At 42.0% G+C, this 17,354-nt stretch overlaps 1 protein-coding gene across 1 annotated transcript in view; it reads left to right on the forward strand.

Moving 5' to 3' along the window:
- The first annotated feature begins 792 nt into the window (after positions 1 to 792).
- Positions 793 to 17,354, forward strand: part of tiam1a (TIAM Rac1 associated GEF 1a) — a 64,479-nt gene continuing 47,917 nt past the window's right edge. The window contains exon 1 of the mRNA XM_037748114.1: positions 793 to 1,243. The gene's annotated coding sequence lies outside the window, so the exon portion shown is untranslated. The remainder of the gene's footprint in view (positions 1,244 to 17,354) is intronic.

The following is a 17,354-nucleotide window of genomic DNA, read 5'->3' on the forward strand; positions in this document are numbered from 1 at the left end:
TGGCTTGTATTGATGACAAAGGCAAATAGCTAACCAAACGCACAAGCGACAATATGAAGCCTTAAATTGACCCTTGTTTTGTCCTATGGGAATAGCATGGGAATGGACAGTGGAGTAGTGGATTGTGCTGCAGGAATAGTTTGAGTAGCTTTTATGGACGTCTTGATACTTTTTTTTGCCATAAAACTGGGTCACTCTTGGAATCCTCTTGTAATTGTTGTGAGTCCAAGCTGACCACAAGCAGGCTACACACTTCTCAGAGCCGTGCTTCAACGCTACAGGTGGTGATTTCTTGATACACAAAACATGGAAGAAAATAGTAAAAAATAGCAAAACTACTCAAGGTTTCATTTTTTTTATTTGAAGCCTCTGTTACAAAAAAGCCCGGCGGGGTTATAAGATAGTAAAGAAAAGATGGATGGAAAAAAAATACAAGCGTGAAGCAGCAGCATAATATGAGTTATGGCTGCTCTTGTGGAAGGTTTCCAAGAAATGAGATGGATTCTTCTTGTACACCTCACTGTGCACCTTTCTCACCTTTCTACTCAAACCACATCTCTGTTCTGGAGTATATTGAATTTTACAAGTTACTCATTTTAAGATTTCCTACCCACTTCTCAGAGTGTAGGGTTATATCTTTTTCAAAAATGTTTACTGTATCAGTCCATATATTTCACTTGAATCCTTATTTGTTTATGCATGCCTGTGCGTGTCCACTTTATCTGTGTGTCTTTTGTTTTTTTTTGTGTAGAACTTGAGGCCAGAGAGCCAGCAATTAAAAAGAGGACTGGGACATCTAAAGGCTTAGAGGCACAGACCCAGCTCACACGCTGGCAGTCAATTGGCAAGCCGGGGGAGGTGAAATTGGAGAGAGAGAGAGAGAGAGAGAGAGGGAGAGAAAGAGAGAGGGGAGAAAGAGGAGGGCAGGGTGAGTGCATGTGGGAGAGAAGGGGAGAACCAGAGAGAAGAGGGCGGGCTCAGACTCAGCCAGCGCACACACACCCTCTCTCCTCAGCCTTCAGTCTAGTCTAGGCGTGCAAGAGGCAGCATGTGTGAGTATGTCCTCTAATGTGTGTGTTTAGAGTCGAAAACGCTGCGCTGGAGTCCGGGAGACGTCTCACCAATGCAAGGATTCCCCCCGTTTGCTCTGGGAGAGAGGACACGTGCTGACTGGGTTTTAATCACCACCACCACAGGGAATTAACTGTTACTCACACAGGAAACACTGGGAGCTTAAGTAAAGGTAAAGAGATGCATTTCATTCATGTTTTTTTAAGGATGTTTTGGGAGCTTTGTGAGTGACAGAGATAGAGTTGCTTGGGGGGGGTTTAAAGATAACTGGCTTCAGGATGTGTGTTTGGATGACTGTTTGTGTGAGAAACAAACAAAAGTAGGGGAAGTTCTAGTAAAGGAGTCCAAATTTGTGCATCTGACTTCTTCTAAGAGTACAAGCTTGTGTGTCAATGTGTCTGTGTGTGTGTGACTTAACACTATACTACTGTTTGGTGGTGGCTCTTTTTTCTTGATGGGGCTCTCCCGCTCTCTCTCTCACTCTCACACACAGACACTCATACTGTATATAGTAATAGAAATATAAGAGAACTGCAAGAAAAAAGCCTTTTATACATGTTTAAATAGACATCCTGCATGGGCCAGTGTGTGTGTGTGTTCTGATGAAAGGGACTTTATCAATCATTAATGTTCTCACTGCTGGGACATTGCATGGTTTCCTACCCGAGGTAAATTAGTGATAACAAAATACCTCAGCAGCCCTCTGGACTGGCACCACCTGACATTTTCCCCGCCATTAAACAAACTGCATAGCTCAAAGTGCAAACAAAGTAATGCATGTTCATGTTTGACCTTTACGTAAGAAGTACAGGAGAATTTACTTGAGATAAAAGTGAGATATTAAACACTCAAGCGGCACTTACAGTGATTATGACTTATCAGAAGCTTGTTAGAGAGACGCATCACCCTGAAGAAATGAAAAAAGAAGCGCAGGTCAAATCCTCACAATTTCTGGTTATGCCATCAAAGGTTCACAAATGCAAAATGACGAGAGAGGGAGATCATACACTAACGGATTTGGATCTGATAAAGACATTAGCCTACTTTGTGTGCGTGTGTGCTGTGTGTGTGCTGTGTGGAAATATTAATAGAGGATAGGAGAGGAGAAGCAGCTAAAGAGCAGGATAGAGAAGGACTAGACAGACAAAGAGGGAGACCCAAGAGCTACTGAAAGTCTTTGGAACAGCAGTGAAGACGGCAGAGAGCGACAGTAGCCGACAAGACAGAATAAGAAAGAGAGAGAGAGCATAAGAGAGATAAGGGACTAGTTGCAAGTGAAACAAAAACAAAGAAGGAGAGTCTACAAATGTGCACTTTTACCTCTTAATGAATACTTTAGATGTGTTTAACATCTGTCACTCAAATGTCCGTGGGTTGGTGGACGTGTTAAGTCTCAGCTGTGCAGAGGGTCATCTTTAGGCATCCAGACACCCAAAGCATTATGAGGGGTCAAAGGGCAAAGAGTCTCGGCTGTCCTTTCTCCGCCCACACGTTCATGCTTCTTGGCTGGAGAAGAAAAATAAATCCACTTCTTTGGTGTTTTTGTTTGGTTCATTAAAAGAATTCAGTACAGATCAAATGGAATATAGTAAGAATAAAATAATGTGAGACGTTTTTAACGTGTGAAATTAAGTTATTTAGTCCTGGATTTGATATCAGGACCTTTTGATCAACAAGACAAGACAAGATATTTTACCACTCATCATAGTGATTACAGTTTATAGCTGTGGCAAGCTTAATCCAGGTTTTTGACAAGCTGATAAAACATTACAAGAAGCCAAAATACCTGTAATTTGGTAAACGTTTGGCTTTAATCCAAAGGGCCTCTCAATTTTCTTCTCATTCACCCTGCAGGGACTGGCCTAACCACTGGGAGCAATTTAGGGTTCAGTGTCTTATTAAAGCGATAATTCTTGTGATTTGAAGTGGGGTTGTATGAGGTACTTAGACATAGTCAGTGTATTACCTACAGTAGATGAAGGTAGATACAGTAGCTATATTTAAAATATTTTCACCGGTTTACCTTGCCGGGAGACAGCTATACAGTCTATGTTTCTGATGGAGAACTGAAGCGGTTATCTATGCTCTTGCCGAAGCAACCAGACTCCATTGGAAAAAAAACTGTCTTTTTTTCAATGGAGTCTGGTGGCTTTGGTGAGAGTATAGATGGATGCAACAGCTTTAGTTCCCTGTTGGAGAGGGCTGTTGGACGGCAAGGTAAAGCGGTGAAAATATTCTAAATATAGCGTACACCTAAACAGATTTTTTTTAGGTGAGCCTTTCTTTTAGGTGGCTAAAATGTGTTTTGCTGCTGCCCCTGTCCGCAGCAGTACATTGCTTTGGTTCTGTGCACTAATTCCTGTCTGTTCGTCCAAACTGGGGGTGTGCCGACCATCATCTACTGTAGGTAATACACTGACTATGGATAAGTACCTCATACAACCCCACTTCAAAACACCCGTAGTATCCCTTTAAGTAAGTAGTAGTAACTTAGTAATTCAGTAACCTATTTCAACTTCAACTGAATCCTAAATAATAGATTTCTTTAAGACTATTTGCACTCACAGACTTTGCTATTAGTGTTTGTTTTGACTTTGAGAGGAATAAGAATTCTAAACTAGTCTCTCTCTCTCTCTCTCTCTCTCTTTCTCTCTCTCTCTCTCTCTCTTTCTTTCTCTTTCTCTCTCTCTCTCCCTCTCCCTCTCTCTCTCTCTTTTTGTATCTTTTCTTCATGTTATCTTTCTTGCTACAATTCTCTGCTTCAGTTGCCGCCATGAGGGAAGTTGAATATTGGCAGGGTGTTTTGAGGAAGTGATCCGTGAAGGATTTATAGTGACAGATAAAAACTGGTGTGTGTGTGTGTGTGTGTGTACACACTTTTTTTTTTCTTTTTTCAAAATTGACACAGACCTTGCGAAAGCCTGGGGATGTGAAAAAGGAGGGAAGCCATTATCTCATACACTGTTACACACCGCTCAGCCAGGTTTATGTGTATGTGTGTGTGTGTGTGTGTGTGTGTGTTCATTTACTACGTGTGCAAGTGTGTGTTCGGGACAAATATGTGTGCATCCACACAACCATGTGCTCTGGCTGTGTACAGTAAGCTAATATAGTGTGTGAGCGTGAAAGGGGGGGATGGGGCTCTGCTAAGTGAGCCCTATGGGTGTACGGGTGTGTTTGTATTGTGTGTGTGTGTGTGGGTGTGTGTGTTCGTATGTGTATGTGTGTACATACTGACCCAGATTGATACACTGCTTTCAGGCTAAGTCAGCTCACCTATAGGGCACATATACTGTAGGTATCCTCTTTTTCACATAAACAGCCTAACTGAGACCATAACTACATGAGTACTGTAACTCCAACCCTTACCTTAAAGGGTGGGTCCATTATATTTGTTTTTTTTTGAGGTTATTACATAATTCTGTGGCTTCCTACTGGTTTTACCTATGAAATTCAAATTTTGGTCAGAGTATGTATGTTTTCGCGTCAAAATGCTATTTTTAAAACTCTTTCCCACGGGACCTGGCGTAGGTGTCTGCGTGATGACGCTCCTACATGTACAGTATGCATCCTTATAGTCAGTGTATTAACGTTACATACAGTAACTTAGATGGCGGTCGGCACGCGCCCAGTTTGGAGAAGCAGGCAGGAGTATCAGCACGGAAGCTAAGCAATGTATAGCTGTGTGGACGCAACGTTAGTTTGGATTCGAAAGTTACACAATAACACAAACAAACTAACCGATCGATGCAGCGGTAGACCAGCAACTCCTGGGTTCTGCAGGATAAAATTACAGTTTTTTTTTTTTTTAATGGAGTCTGGTCTGGTGGTTTTGAAGACCATGATAATGGCTTCAGTTCCCCGCCGGATAAGAGCTGTCTAAGTAAAGGTAAGGTAAAGCTTCGATTAGCTTACTTTGGTAACCTACGTCACTGGTTTTTGCAACGACTGAGTTTCCATTTGAAAAAATCATTTGATATGATTTAACCTCAATCAAATACCAGGTCTTAACCCTAAAGTTTGATGATTTACCTCGAGGGGAGGAGTGAACACACTCGTAGATATTCTATTCGCCTTGCTATAATCTATACTATAAATACAAATATTAAAGTCATACTCATCCTTTGATCTGCTCATGCAAAGCTCATAAAGCGCTTCATGCATCAAATAATACATTATATAAATGGAAATAATACGAATAATCATCGTCACCATCAACGACATACTCAAGCCTGTTGCAAATACTCTCACATCTTTATCCTCCACAGTGAATATGACTCTTCTGACCTTGTGGCAGAGCGGACGGACGCCCTCTCTTTATGATTACAGAGACAGTACATAAGATGCAGTTTGATGAGCATGTGGCAAGCATGATAAAGGGATGATGCAATTAACATGAAAGGGATGATCTCTCTCTCTCTCTCTCTCTCTCTCTCTCATCTTTGTCCGTCTTCATCTCTCTCCTTCTAACCGTTGTTAGAAAATGCTTCTCTTCCTCACTGGCCCTCTTATTTCTGTCGTTAAGCAAATACGGGGCTTATGCAGCCCCCAGTGCCCATCTCCCCACATGCAATCAAGCTGTTTAAATGTTTGTGTTCGACTGTATGCCTGTGGGTTCTCCGTGTGCGTCTCTCACTCTCCCAATTCCCTGCTGCCGTCACTTGCAGCCCAGTCCCAGACAGATATTGTTTATAAGTGTGTTTTGGGAAAAGCAAGACAAAACTGACAGCTGAGGGTGGAGATACACTGAAATGTTTTTTTTTCCTCTTCTCTGGTTACACTGAGTGCGCCTAATTAAGGTGCCGGTTCTGTCACGGTTGCGTTCAATAGTAGGGGGAATCCCTTTGCAGTGTGGCTGATAAATCTTGAGGGGTTGTGAGATGATTTACAGAACAGGAAAGCAGGAAACAGTCTTTGGTCGACCTGGTCATAAACCATGCTATTGGTGATGATGGGTCACATTGTTTCATTCAAGGGCACACATGTCAGATAGGTTGGAAACCACTGGGATTTGACTTATATATGCACGCATGTGTTTATGTGTCTCTATTCCCTGGTTTTTGACTTTTTTTCCATGACCTTTTGAAAATATGAGAAACAAGAGAGGCTGAAGAATGAGTCATCGTGAACATTATGTCGCGCTGACGTGTTTGCGTATGTGTGTCCGTTAGTAATGTCACTCGTCTGGTTGAGCAGGACTATAAGAGTTCTTGGCGGGGGAGTGCGAAACATCAGGTATCAAGAGCTTTTTTTTTTTAGCCAGACTCCTCAACATCAATACCCTGATGATGAGAAGAAGAAGAAGATGCAAAAGGAGTGGGAGAAGCAGAAGGGGATGCCTCTAATTTATGAAGGGGGTCCAGACGGGGGAGGGGTGTCTCGGGAACTGACATGAGCTGGCATGTTCACTCATTTCCTATCTTTTGTCTGTTCTGTGTCTGCTGATGAATTGGGAGTTTCCTTCCTTTCTTCGCTCCCTCCCTTTCTCTCTCTCTTATCTCTCTCTTTCCATCTTTTGCTCCATCATCCCTCCTTCCTTCCTCTCTCGGTGTGACAGCATCGCCGTCCCTGTCATGTCTGCCCATTATCTCTGATCAGTGTTGCGTTCCAGCCCACACATCGGCATGGCTGCCAACTGATGACTTGGAAATGCGCATGTCTGTGTCTATCCATGTGTATGTGCATGCATCTACATCTTATTTGATATACAGAAGGTTAGATCTCCATATTTTTCTAGGATACCCTCAATTTAGAAGCATAGCATAGCATAGCATAGAAAGGTGGATATGTAAAATTTTGTTTACTGAGTGATGAGCAAACAAAGGATGTGTGCAGTGCACACATGCAATGTCGTGGAAAAAAAGAAGTACAATTTGAAGTACACGCAATGAGACGATGTTACCTGAACAGGAATCGGGTGTAAAAGACTTCAGAGTGAGAAATACATTTGCGTGTGAAGTGCTGAGTTGGGATTTAAGGTGGGAATGCGAAGAGTGTCTTCAAAGATTGTCTTTTGCTTTGTTTGCACTTGGGAGATTTGGCCTTCCTGGGGTTTCCTTTTTTTTTATATATCTGCCTGGAAATCTTTACACACTCTAATTTGTGTGAGTGTTTGTGTGTGTTTTTCCGTCGAAGTTTACATTCACGTGACTGGGTAATTAAAGCAGAGCAAACAGTCCTCTTGGCCATTGTCTCTCCTCTTCTCTCCTCTCCTCTCCTCTCCTCTCCTCTCCTCTCCTCCTGCTTTCCTTCAACCCCCCACATTACATTAGTTACATAAAGAGAGTACTGACCAGCGACTCGGTGCTCATCACATAGTCACACTTCACATCCCTGCCTGTTGACCTGGAAGTGATGCAGTGGGATCGTACAAGGCGGTCTCAAAAGCCTGTATGTGCATTTGTAAGTGTGTGCATGTGCAAATATGTCTGTGTGTGTGAGGTGGGGTTGACAAAAGCAAAGATGAAGGCTTACAGGCAGAGCTGGTTGGATTTTTTTTGTTCTTTGTATCGAGTTTCTTTGGGGATAAAAACCCTGTGGTGAGTGCCGTATAAGGTTTCTATTAGACTGTGTTTTTTGTTATTGTCCTTTGGTGCGTTGGCTTTTAGACACGTGAATGTGTGTGCATGTGTGGTCAGATTGCCTTTGTCCTCTCCCCTCAGGCCTGCACTCAGATGTCAGTGAGTCGTGTGGAGCTTATGCAGGTCACTAATGCACTGAGAGGGGAGGCTCTATTCACCGTAGCCACTCAGAGCCCAAACAATAACCCCCAGCTCGAGTCCGCACAAGAGCTCAACTCCCGAGGAAATGGACCCATTGACCTAGATCCAACCCCATCCACTGAGGAGACGCCACATTTCTGATATGTTGTTGACATCCTTGTCTCAGTGATAGTTTTGTGTTTGCCTCAAGACATCGTTTAAACAATCTGAGGGGACTTTAATTTAGTAGCCAGGGATTTCATTATGGTTTACCAACCTTTATAGTGACTAGAGTTTACCCAAATTGGCTTACATTGCAGAAAAAAAAGTTTTAGGAAAAACCTGCTTTGAAAACTGCTTTTCTTTCTGGAAATGACCTTATGTTGATCACCACCTGGAGGTCATATGTTAATTTGACACTACATCACAGGATGTGATTTGTTTCCATAACTTGCTTCGACTTTTGCTTCACAACATTAGTTTGTGTCACTATGATGGTGCTCAACATCAGAACACTTTAGCATTGCTATACACTACGCTGTGTGTCTATTGATACATACAGTATATACACAGGGGCTTGCTATCCTGAAAAGGCTTAAACCTAAAACCTAAAGGATGTATGTGGATACCCCTACTAGGGAAGAAGTAGATGTAGTCACCCTGACGTCACCCATTGGTTTGTGGACTACGGTTTTGAAGCCTAGATTTCAGTATTTTGTCCATTGCCATCTTGGTTTTTTGCAACCAGAAGTGACACAAGGGGGTGGAGCTAAGTACAACCGCATGCTGAATAACGCATTTTTAGGCAACCAAAATGTTACAATTAACTTTCATGTGCTGGAAAACACACTGTGAAAGGGTTAAAGTTCTGAGACGACAACACAAGCAACTCCCAGACCGGACAACGCCGTGGTAGCGACCTATCAATCACGAGGTAGCCACGCCCTGAAGCATATCCTGCTTTATGTTTTATTTGACTCTAAATGGGACCATAATTTACTAAATGAACATCATGCTGTATTGAAGAAGACTTGAAAATGAGAAAGCTCATTTTCTCATAGACTTCTATACAATCAGACTTCTTTTTGCAACCAGAGGAGTCGCCCCCTGCTGGCTATTAGAAAGAATGCAAGTTTAAGGCACTTTGGCATTGGCTTCACTTCTCAGACCTGGCGGTTGCCCACTGGCTGAAACAAGCTATTTGAATATATAACGTTGGGCTCCTGGAAATTGTGATTTTTCACTATTTTCTGACATTTTGTTGACTAAATGATTGACCAATTATGATAAATTGTGAATAATGAAAGTAGTAATTTCAGCCGTAAATCCTCACCGAGTTTTGTTTTAGTCTAGATGTAAACTTAATCTCTGTGTGGGGAAACTTGACCTATTGTGTGCTAAGGTTACTGAAGCAGTTTGTGGTCGTTGAAATTTGCAGAACCTTGATGCAACTGTCTGGGCGTAGGTCCACTCTTATTCTCTGAATTTGCCACACCTTACTGTGTGCAAAGATGTTTTTGTGTGTGTGTGTGTGTGATGCACAGATGAAGAAGTAGATAGTAAGAGGGAGGTATGTTTTTCTTGGCAAAGTATGGTACAGTATGCAAATTAGTACATTCTGCATGCATGCCATTTGACATGCAGTGTAAGTTTACTGTAAATGTTTACATGTTTAAAGTGAAGGCATTTGCTACGTCTATCAATAGCAGTCTTCTTTTTGGCCTGTAGAAATATTTTAGGATTCTTCATAAAGTTTGAAATGAATTTACCTTATCTCAACCCCCCCAGCAGTGTAAGCATACTGTATTGTTTTGGTGGTCTGTGTCCTCTGTTAGCCTGAGAGGCAGAGACACAACACTGTGAGCTGCTGTTTGTCTGTCACATTCTTGCGGAACATTTCTTAACCCCATCCCTCACTGCAGCGCATTGTCTCCCGTCTCTCCTTCAAGGAGGTGCTTTGTTTGCTGTTGACTCAGGTGCAGGGATGTACTAAGATAACTTCCCCTTCCGCTGTCCCCCATCCCCCCTCTCTCTCTGAAGTCTGTGTTGTTGCCCATTCCTCTGCCACTAACTTCTTTCTTTACACTACCTGCTCACTCACCTCCGTCAGGTTTATACTCTGATGGCGTCTCCTCTACTCTTTCTCCACCCGTAATCTTTCATTTCCTTTCTCTTCTTTCTTCCCCCACTTGTACCCTCTCTCCACTTTTTCTTCCCTCCCTACCTGTCCTTGTGCGGTCATGCCGAAGCCTCTCTCTCTCGCTCCCTGGTAATGATTAGGGCAGTACTACAAAGGATTTGCAGAGCCTCAGCAGAAATCTTAATTAATAAAGTGATAACACTGTCTTTGCATCACTCTAACAATTTGATTAAAACCAGAGTAAGCCAATACCTGCATATTGCATTGTTGCAGTATTTAAACCTCAATCACGCTATAAACACACATAAACACACACTAACGCGGACAATAACCTCTGCAGTAACCCTCTCTAGATAGTCTTACCCCAGCCATATCGTTACTGACAACAAATCTTTCCTGTTCACGTCTGCCCTACTTTGAACTGACACAACATCTATCTCTATCAGCCCCTCAGGACCTATCAGCACCACTCCACCTCTTTACCTCTCATGTCTCCTTCCACCTCAGCACACATCATTCATCTCTCTACCTGTGGCCCAACACTCGATTCCAGCAGCTCTAACAGCCTCTCATCCCGCTTTCAACACCATAATTTTTTTTTTTTTCAGACCCTCTTGCCTCTTCCATCCCATCCCCCTGTCTCAACCTCCCACTGCAATCATTCTACCTTTGCCTAAAACCCTCTTATCCCTCTCTCTCTCTCTCTCACTCACTCTCTCACCCTGTTATTTCGCTGTCTGTTCAGCCTGCACAGAGCGGAATAGGAAGTATTACCCGCCAATTTGGCTCCATTCACACCTGTCTGTGTTCGCCTGCGGGTGTGTAAATGTCAGTGTCTGACAATATTTGTTGTCAAAATTAAGTAGGTCTAAATTTAAACTTGGCCATTTTTTGACCCAAATATATCTGGGGTACTTGTTCACAGGATGGAATGGAAACACTGAGACAATACATTCAACAATACACTTTAAAGCAGGGGTGTCAATTTGATTTTAAGTGGGCCGAATCAGTAAAACCATTGCTTAATAAACCTATAAATAACAACACCTCCATTTTCCCTTTTAGTGTAAAGAATTACATTCTGAAAATGTTTACAATTAATGAACAATCCTTTTACAAAACAGATGATGAACAGCTTGATGTCTCGCTGACGACTAAAAACAGACTGCAATTTCCTCAAATCTGCCAACAATTCGTTTATCTTCTCTGTTCTCTGTTGTACTCTCCTGTACGAGTCTGATAGTGGCGTCAAATATTATTCCTTAAGCACTCTAAGGCACTTTGAACGCTCCAAGCACACTGGCTTCCCATTTAACTCTGTGAAGAAATAGTGTCGGGTTTTCCAAGAAATTTGGACCAGTTCCTGTGTCCACTTTTCTCTTTAATTTTGACAAAGACATTTCCCACTGGTGGCTCCTGCATGAACAGTAGCCTACGCTTGACAGTGTCACGTATAGCCTGTACGTAAGCTCGTGGAATCTATAGTAACGTATCCAGCATAGGGTCTGCTACTCTTATTAGGACAACGCTGCCCCCAGTGGATAAATAGGAATAGCAGTGCATTTTATTGAAAAATTGGAATTAATGACCTCTCTGCAATTTTCACACTTTGCAAAGTCATACAGTGGGCCGGATTGGACCTTTTTGCAGGCCCTCGGGCCATATGTTTGACACCCCTGCTTTAAAGATTAAAACCAATTCCCCAATTAGGGCAATATATCAATATTGTGATATGAGACTAGACATCATAATATCATAATATGGTGTAAGTATTGACTTTTGCTGGTTTTAAAGGCTGCATTACAGTAAAGTGATGTAATTTTTTGAACTCGCCAGACTGTTCTAGCTCTTCTATTATTTGCCTTTAACTACTTAGCAATTATGTCCACATTACTGATGATTATTTGTCAAAACTCTATTTTGTAAAAGCACCAATGGTCAACCTTACAACATTGTCATTATTCGTCAAACATATCTTGATATTTGATTTTCTCCATATCGCCAAGCCCTACCCCCAATAGCTCAGTTAAAGCTGAAGTAGGCGAGATTGGAGCAAATATGATTTAAAAAAAGTTATTTTTATAAAACGGTTGCTATATCGTGACAGTAGTACATGAAACAGGTAACCTGAAAAAAAATCACGTGTCTCTGTGTCCTCCGGTGCTCCTAACAGCATCTGCAAGATTTCACAGACCGGAGGAAAACAAGCAGTCAGAGCTGATCTGGGATCTGCTGTCCATCTGCTGTCTATGAGCGCCGGCTGTCAATCACTCGCAAACTCCGACCAAATGGTCAAATTAGGCCGCGCTGATCAAATATGAATCAATATTATGTTACGTTAGTATCTATTTCTCGCCTTAAATGTTTCCAGAATCATCTTGTAGTGCACGGTTTAGCTGTAAAATGAGAAAGTTGATGACGCCGCATTGTGAAATCTGTTGAGGGAACGCCGAGTTCCGATCACATGAACGAAGCACAGCCAATAGGAACGCTCTCTCAATGAAATTACCTGTGATTGGTCAAAGTCTCCCGTTGCGGGCTAGATTTTTTAAAGCCTGAAAACAGAGCCATGAAAAGGTGCAGAAGTCTAGTTTTCTCTCAGAACACTTGAATTACAATATGCTGAAAGGTTATTATGGAATTTTTGCCCAATGATGCCAAAAATATACTGCCCACTGACACTTTAAAGAAAAAAGAGGGAAAATAATGGGAAGGAATCCCCTTTTTAAGATACAACAAGCCATAGCACTACTCAATTATTTCAGGCTTAACAGCTCTTCACAGAAGTGTGTTTTATCCCACTTCATTACTTCATTGCCATGTCAACCAAGTTGAGAGGAATTTGTCTCAGTGTGACTCAGATAAGACAGAAAAACAAGATAACTTGCATGCATCACAATGCAATCACAGCAGAAAATCCAGTAACACAAACAAGACACGATTCCAGGGTGTGCTAAAGTGCAAGAGTGATAAAACGGACTATTGAAGAAACATAACAGATTGGTAAAGAGTCAGAAAAGTGTTGAATTGATTAAAAAGTTAGTGATGAGTTAGCTGGGATTTTTGCTTTCCTCATTGTACAGTTTGTAGTTTTGCGCTGTTAAAATATAAAGGGACGATATTGATGCTGATTAAATAAAGAATTGATTGACATGGACAGGGGGAAACCACACTAATGTTGGCTACGGATGACACTGACTGGCTGCTATCTGCTGTTTTTAGAAACCCCAGTTAAGTCTCACAAATATAAGGGTCTAAAAATGTGCTTGTGTCCTGTAGTTTCTTTTTCCATCATGCCTGTAATAGCATGTCATAGCGTGTCAACTCAAGAAATTCAAATACGCTGCCACGTCCGCACAGCACTCTTCTTTTGTAACGTCTTTCTCTATCTTATTTCCACACTCCCAGCCGCTCCTCCCCCCAGGCTGCGTCTTGCCCCGCAGGGTTTCTACGGTTACCAGCTGAATCTGGAGCACAGTCAATGTCTCGTCCCACTCCTCCTGGATAATTAAACAACACTTCTTGTACTGCCTCTCACATATTTGGAGCAGCAAATCACCACATGAATATTCAGTTGATTGGTTTTGATGACTTGGTGGCGATTGTCTGCGCAATCACTATTTCATCAGGAACAACGCGTGAGCGTTGATTAAGGAATGGTAAAAAAGAGGCAGATGATTTATTAACATTGAACAAAAAGAAAATGATAGTTCGCCATTTGTCACGCAACCTGCTGATTGCTGATGAATGCACTCTATAAACAAGAGGATTTCAAGTGGCAGGGTAACCTACAACAGAAGTCCAGGATGGATTTAATATAGGCTTACACGCCTTGATCTTCTCCTTCATCTCAGAACAAGCGGGAGAATAGAGTGCTCTGATTATCCAGTGTAAAAGGCCTCACATTAAAATATACAACTTGAAAGATCATAATGGGAGGTTTAAAATCTATGGGGTTTCCTGTCTTTGAATTCATACAGGGACTCACTGATCGCTGAGTTTGCATTCAGCAGCAGCAGCTACAGAGTGGAGCGTCAAAAGCTACACACACTCAGTGACTCTCTCGGGATCTCTCACTCAATGCAGGACTTGTGGTAGAAGGATTTTCTTTAAAATATGGTAATCCCTGACTGCACGGTGCTGCAGAGACAGTCGGCTGAAATCTGAGTTAAGGAGCGTACAGTGTAAGCTCCTAGAAAGACGGAGGAGCATATTTAATGAAGTTAGTGACACTTGAGGAGTAAAGTGGAGCGAATTGGCCGACACTGAATTCCACTGCCCTTTATCTTTTACACTTGATCCTCAGATGCCACACAGACACTGACCCAAAATCTGTTATATGTGTGTCATTTTGCAGACGATATGCTGTGCTACATAAGTATCTGTTTCCCCTGTTTTTTTATTTAGTTTAGCTTTGTTTCTTCACACTCTGGCACATGTTTTTAAACATGAATTGGCAGTGAGTTTGCTTTGCTACCACTATCATGACAATCCTAAATATCATCTCTTTTTTTTTTTCTCTGTTAGGAGATGACAAATAAAAGGGACCATAGTCAATGAATAGTAATCGTCTAATTTCCTCCCACTCGACTTTGTTCTGTCATTTATTTTATGCTTTGCCCTCCTCTGGGCCTCAAAATGAAAGCGCTCTTCAGGAAGGAATTATAATTCGTCTCTCACCAGTTAAAAGAAATTAATGTTTGATTTAAGCAGCAGCCGAGACTCAATGCTTGCAGGCACGCTGTTTGTGTATGTGCGTGTGTGTGTTTAAGCTGAGAGGAAGGGGGATGTGGCGCGTGTCTTGTCAGATCCCGAAAGGATGAATAAGAAGCTAATCTCCCTCTTCCAGGGAATTCTACCAGTGATGTCTGAGACAGTCTCGTCTCAGAGGGACTGTGGGAGTGCAGTGGAGTGTGCGCTCCCATCTCAACAATGGGACGTTTTCAGAGCATATCTGACTGCTATCTCGACGTCGGATAGATATAGTTCCTCTTCAAATGTGAACAATGCACACACGGCTAGGTGTGCGCGTACAGACAGGCACTCGCGAATAAGTCCCCGATCCTTATTTGTTTGGACCACTGAACCTGCACCTATAGTCACATGTTATTCACGGTGTGTTTGTTATCTTTCAAAGCAGGTTGGCTCAGCGTAAACCACAACAACACGGAAGCCCCGGTGTACATGCACGCATGTTTGCAGGTGTGTTTGTGTATATTTCTGTAGGGGTGTGCAAGTTTGTATGCAAAATCGGGGAGCATGGAGGCGCTCTGATAAAACCGACTCCCACATTCCCATGGTATTTCTAGTTTGCCCCATCGGGGAAATCCCTTTGTTTACCCCCCAGAGAGAGTGTTAGCCTCAGCGACTTCATTCCCTGCCCTGAGGTAGGGGGTACGGTAACCATTTGAGGAATGTGAAAGGTGCGGGAAAAGGCCTAAGGGCAGGGTGAGTCCAGCGACTGCGTCATGTGTTTTAATGTTTGATTGGGGGGTGGTCGTGGTTCGAGGGTGCAGAGAAAGGTCAGGGAGATCAGTCAAGCTGAGAGCGTCTCTGATTACAGCAGTGTCTAGATCTAGATCGCTCACTACTGTTACAACCTTTAATGTCTCATTTAGGGCTGGACTATTGTCTTTGGATCATCTACTGGGTTCGCTATATTAGTGTTTCCCAAACTTTTTTTTCTGGGGACCCATCCATCCATCATCTGTAACCGCTTACCTTATTCAGGGTTGTGGGGGGGCTAGAGCCGAGCCCAGCTGATATTGGGCGAAGGCAGGGTTTTCTGGGGACCCACTTTTTAAAAATGACAAACCATCATGACCCAATTCACAACAGGCCTTATCTGTAAATCTTGAGAAGAGCAAGTTTGTGTGTAAATGAACATTCCCAACCATTTTTCCTGCCAATTCCGCATCACCACATATTAACTTGAATAGGTAAACCAGTCATTTCAAAGAGATATACATTTGATAAATCACAACTTTTTTTTATGCACGTGTTATTGAAAACATTTACATATTAAATACTTAAATAAATGCATTTAGACTCATTTAACAGGCTATCATTCTTTTCATTTCCTCTCATCAGTTAAACAATACACATTTAGACCTTCCTTCTACTTCCTATGGAAGAAATTCTGCAAATTTGGCGACCCTCATAAAATCTCCCACGACCCACCAGTGGGTCTCGACCCAGTCTTTGGGAATGACTGTTCTATATCACTAAAAGGTTTTATTATCAGGAGGAATTCCCCAAAAATGTTGAGGTCACAAGAGACCGTCTAGTGTCATCAACAGTTGTTCATTTAAAATCAGAAACGATATTCATCCAGTCTTAAACTAGTGTGGGACTCTCAAGAGGTTATTTGATTTTATCACTAATGATCAGTCTTTTCTCCTGTTGTGTAATACGCTGTGACTAACAGGTAATAGCCAAGAATTAAAGCCGCAACAATTAATCGATTACTTGTCAACTATTAAATTAATCGCCAACTATTTTGATAATCGGTTAATTGAGAAAAATGTTCTGATTCCAGCTTCTTAAATGTGAATATTTTCTGGTTTCTTTACTCCTGTACGACAGTAAATTGAACATCTTTGAGTTGTGGACAAAACAAGACATTTGAGAATGTTTGCAAAAAACTGACTGACATTTTTCACCATTTTCTGACATTTTATAGACCAAACAACTAATCGCTTAATCGATAAAATAATCGAAAATGACAATAATCGTTAGTTGTAGCCCTACTAAGAATAACTACAAATTAATAGCATTTAATAGCATAACTTTAAGACTAAAAGAACAGTTCATGGCACTATAAAACATACTGTACACCAAATGAAATAAGTGTCATGCCTACCTATTGAAGCATTTTTTCAAAGTGGGATCCTGTTCACATATATTAGAGAAACACCTGTGCAACAGGTATTTATTGTTGTTAAAGACAACCGTTTTAAAATAAAGTTACACATATTGCAGCAGCCATCTTCATTACCATGCCACGGTGCAAGATTCAAGACTTTTACATGTGTAGTATATTGAAAATGATGGGTTGATGTCTTTTGGAGATGTCATACAGGTGCTTTTTGATTTCATCATTTGAAGTCTGATTTCAACAGCCACTCCAGCATGCGGTCTAGACTATGACAGGCTTGTAAAAGCAATGAGACAGGTTTTGTTTGGCTTCAGTTCCCGTACAGTGCCGTACAGTAGCGCACATTCACGTCATGTGTGGTTTGAATCTGGAGAGCTGAGCTGTGTGTCACGCAGGGTGGAGCTGTGAGACAGGTGCAGAGATGAAAAGATTGGCGGGGGGAAGTAGGGTGTGCCTGCTCCGTGGCTGTTCTGACAGGCCTTTGGTATTTTTCCAAAGAGTGTGTGAGTGTGTGTGTGTGTGTGTGTGTGAGCCGGAAAACCTGCTCACATTTCTCTTGGGATTT

The sequence above is a fragment of the Sebastes umbrosus genome, chromosome 17 (genome assembly GCF_015220745.1).
Source record: "Sebastes umbrosus isolate fSebUmb1 chromosome 17, fSebUmb1.pri, whole genome shotgun sequence".
NCBI classification, from domain to species: Eukaryota; Metazoa; Chordata; class Actinopteri; order Perciformes; family Sebastidae; genus Sebastes; species Sebastes umbrosus.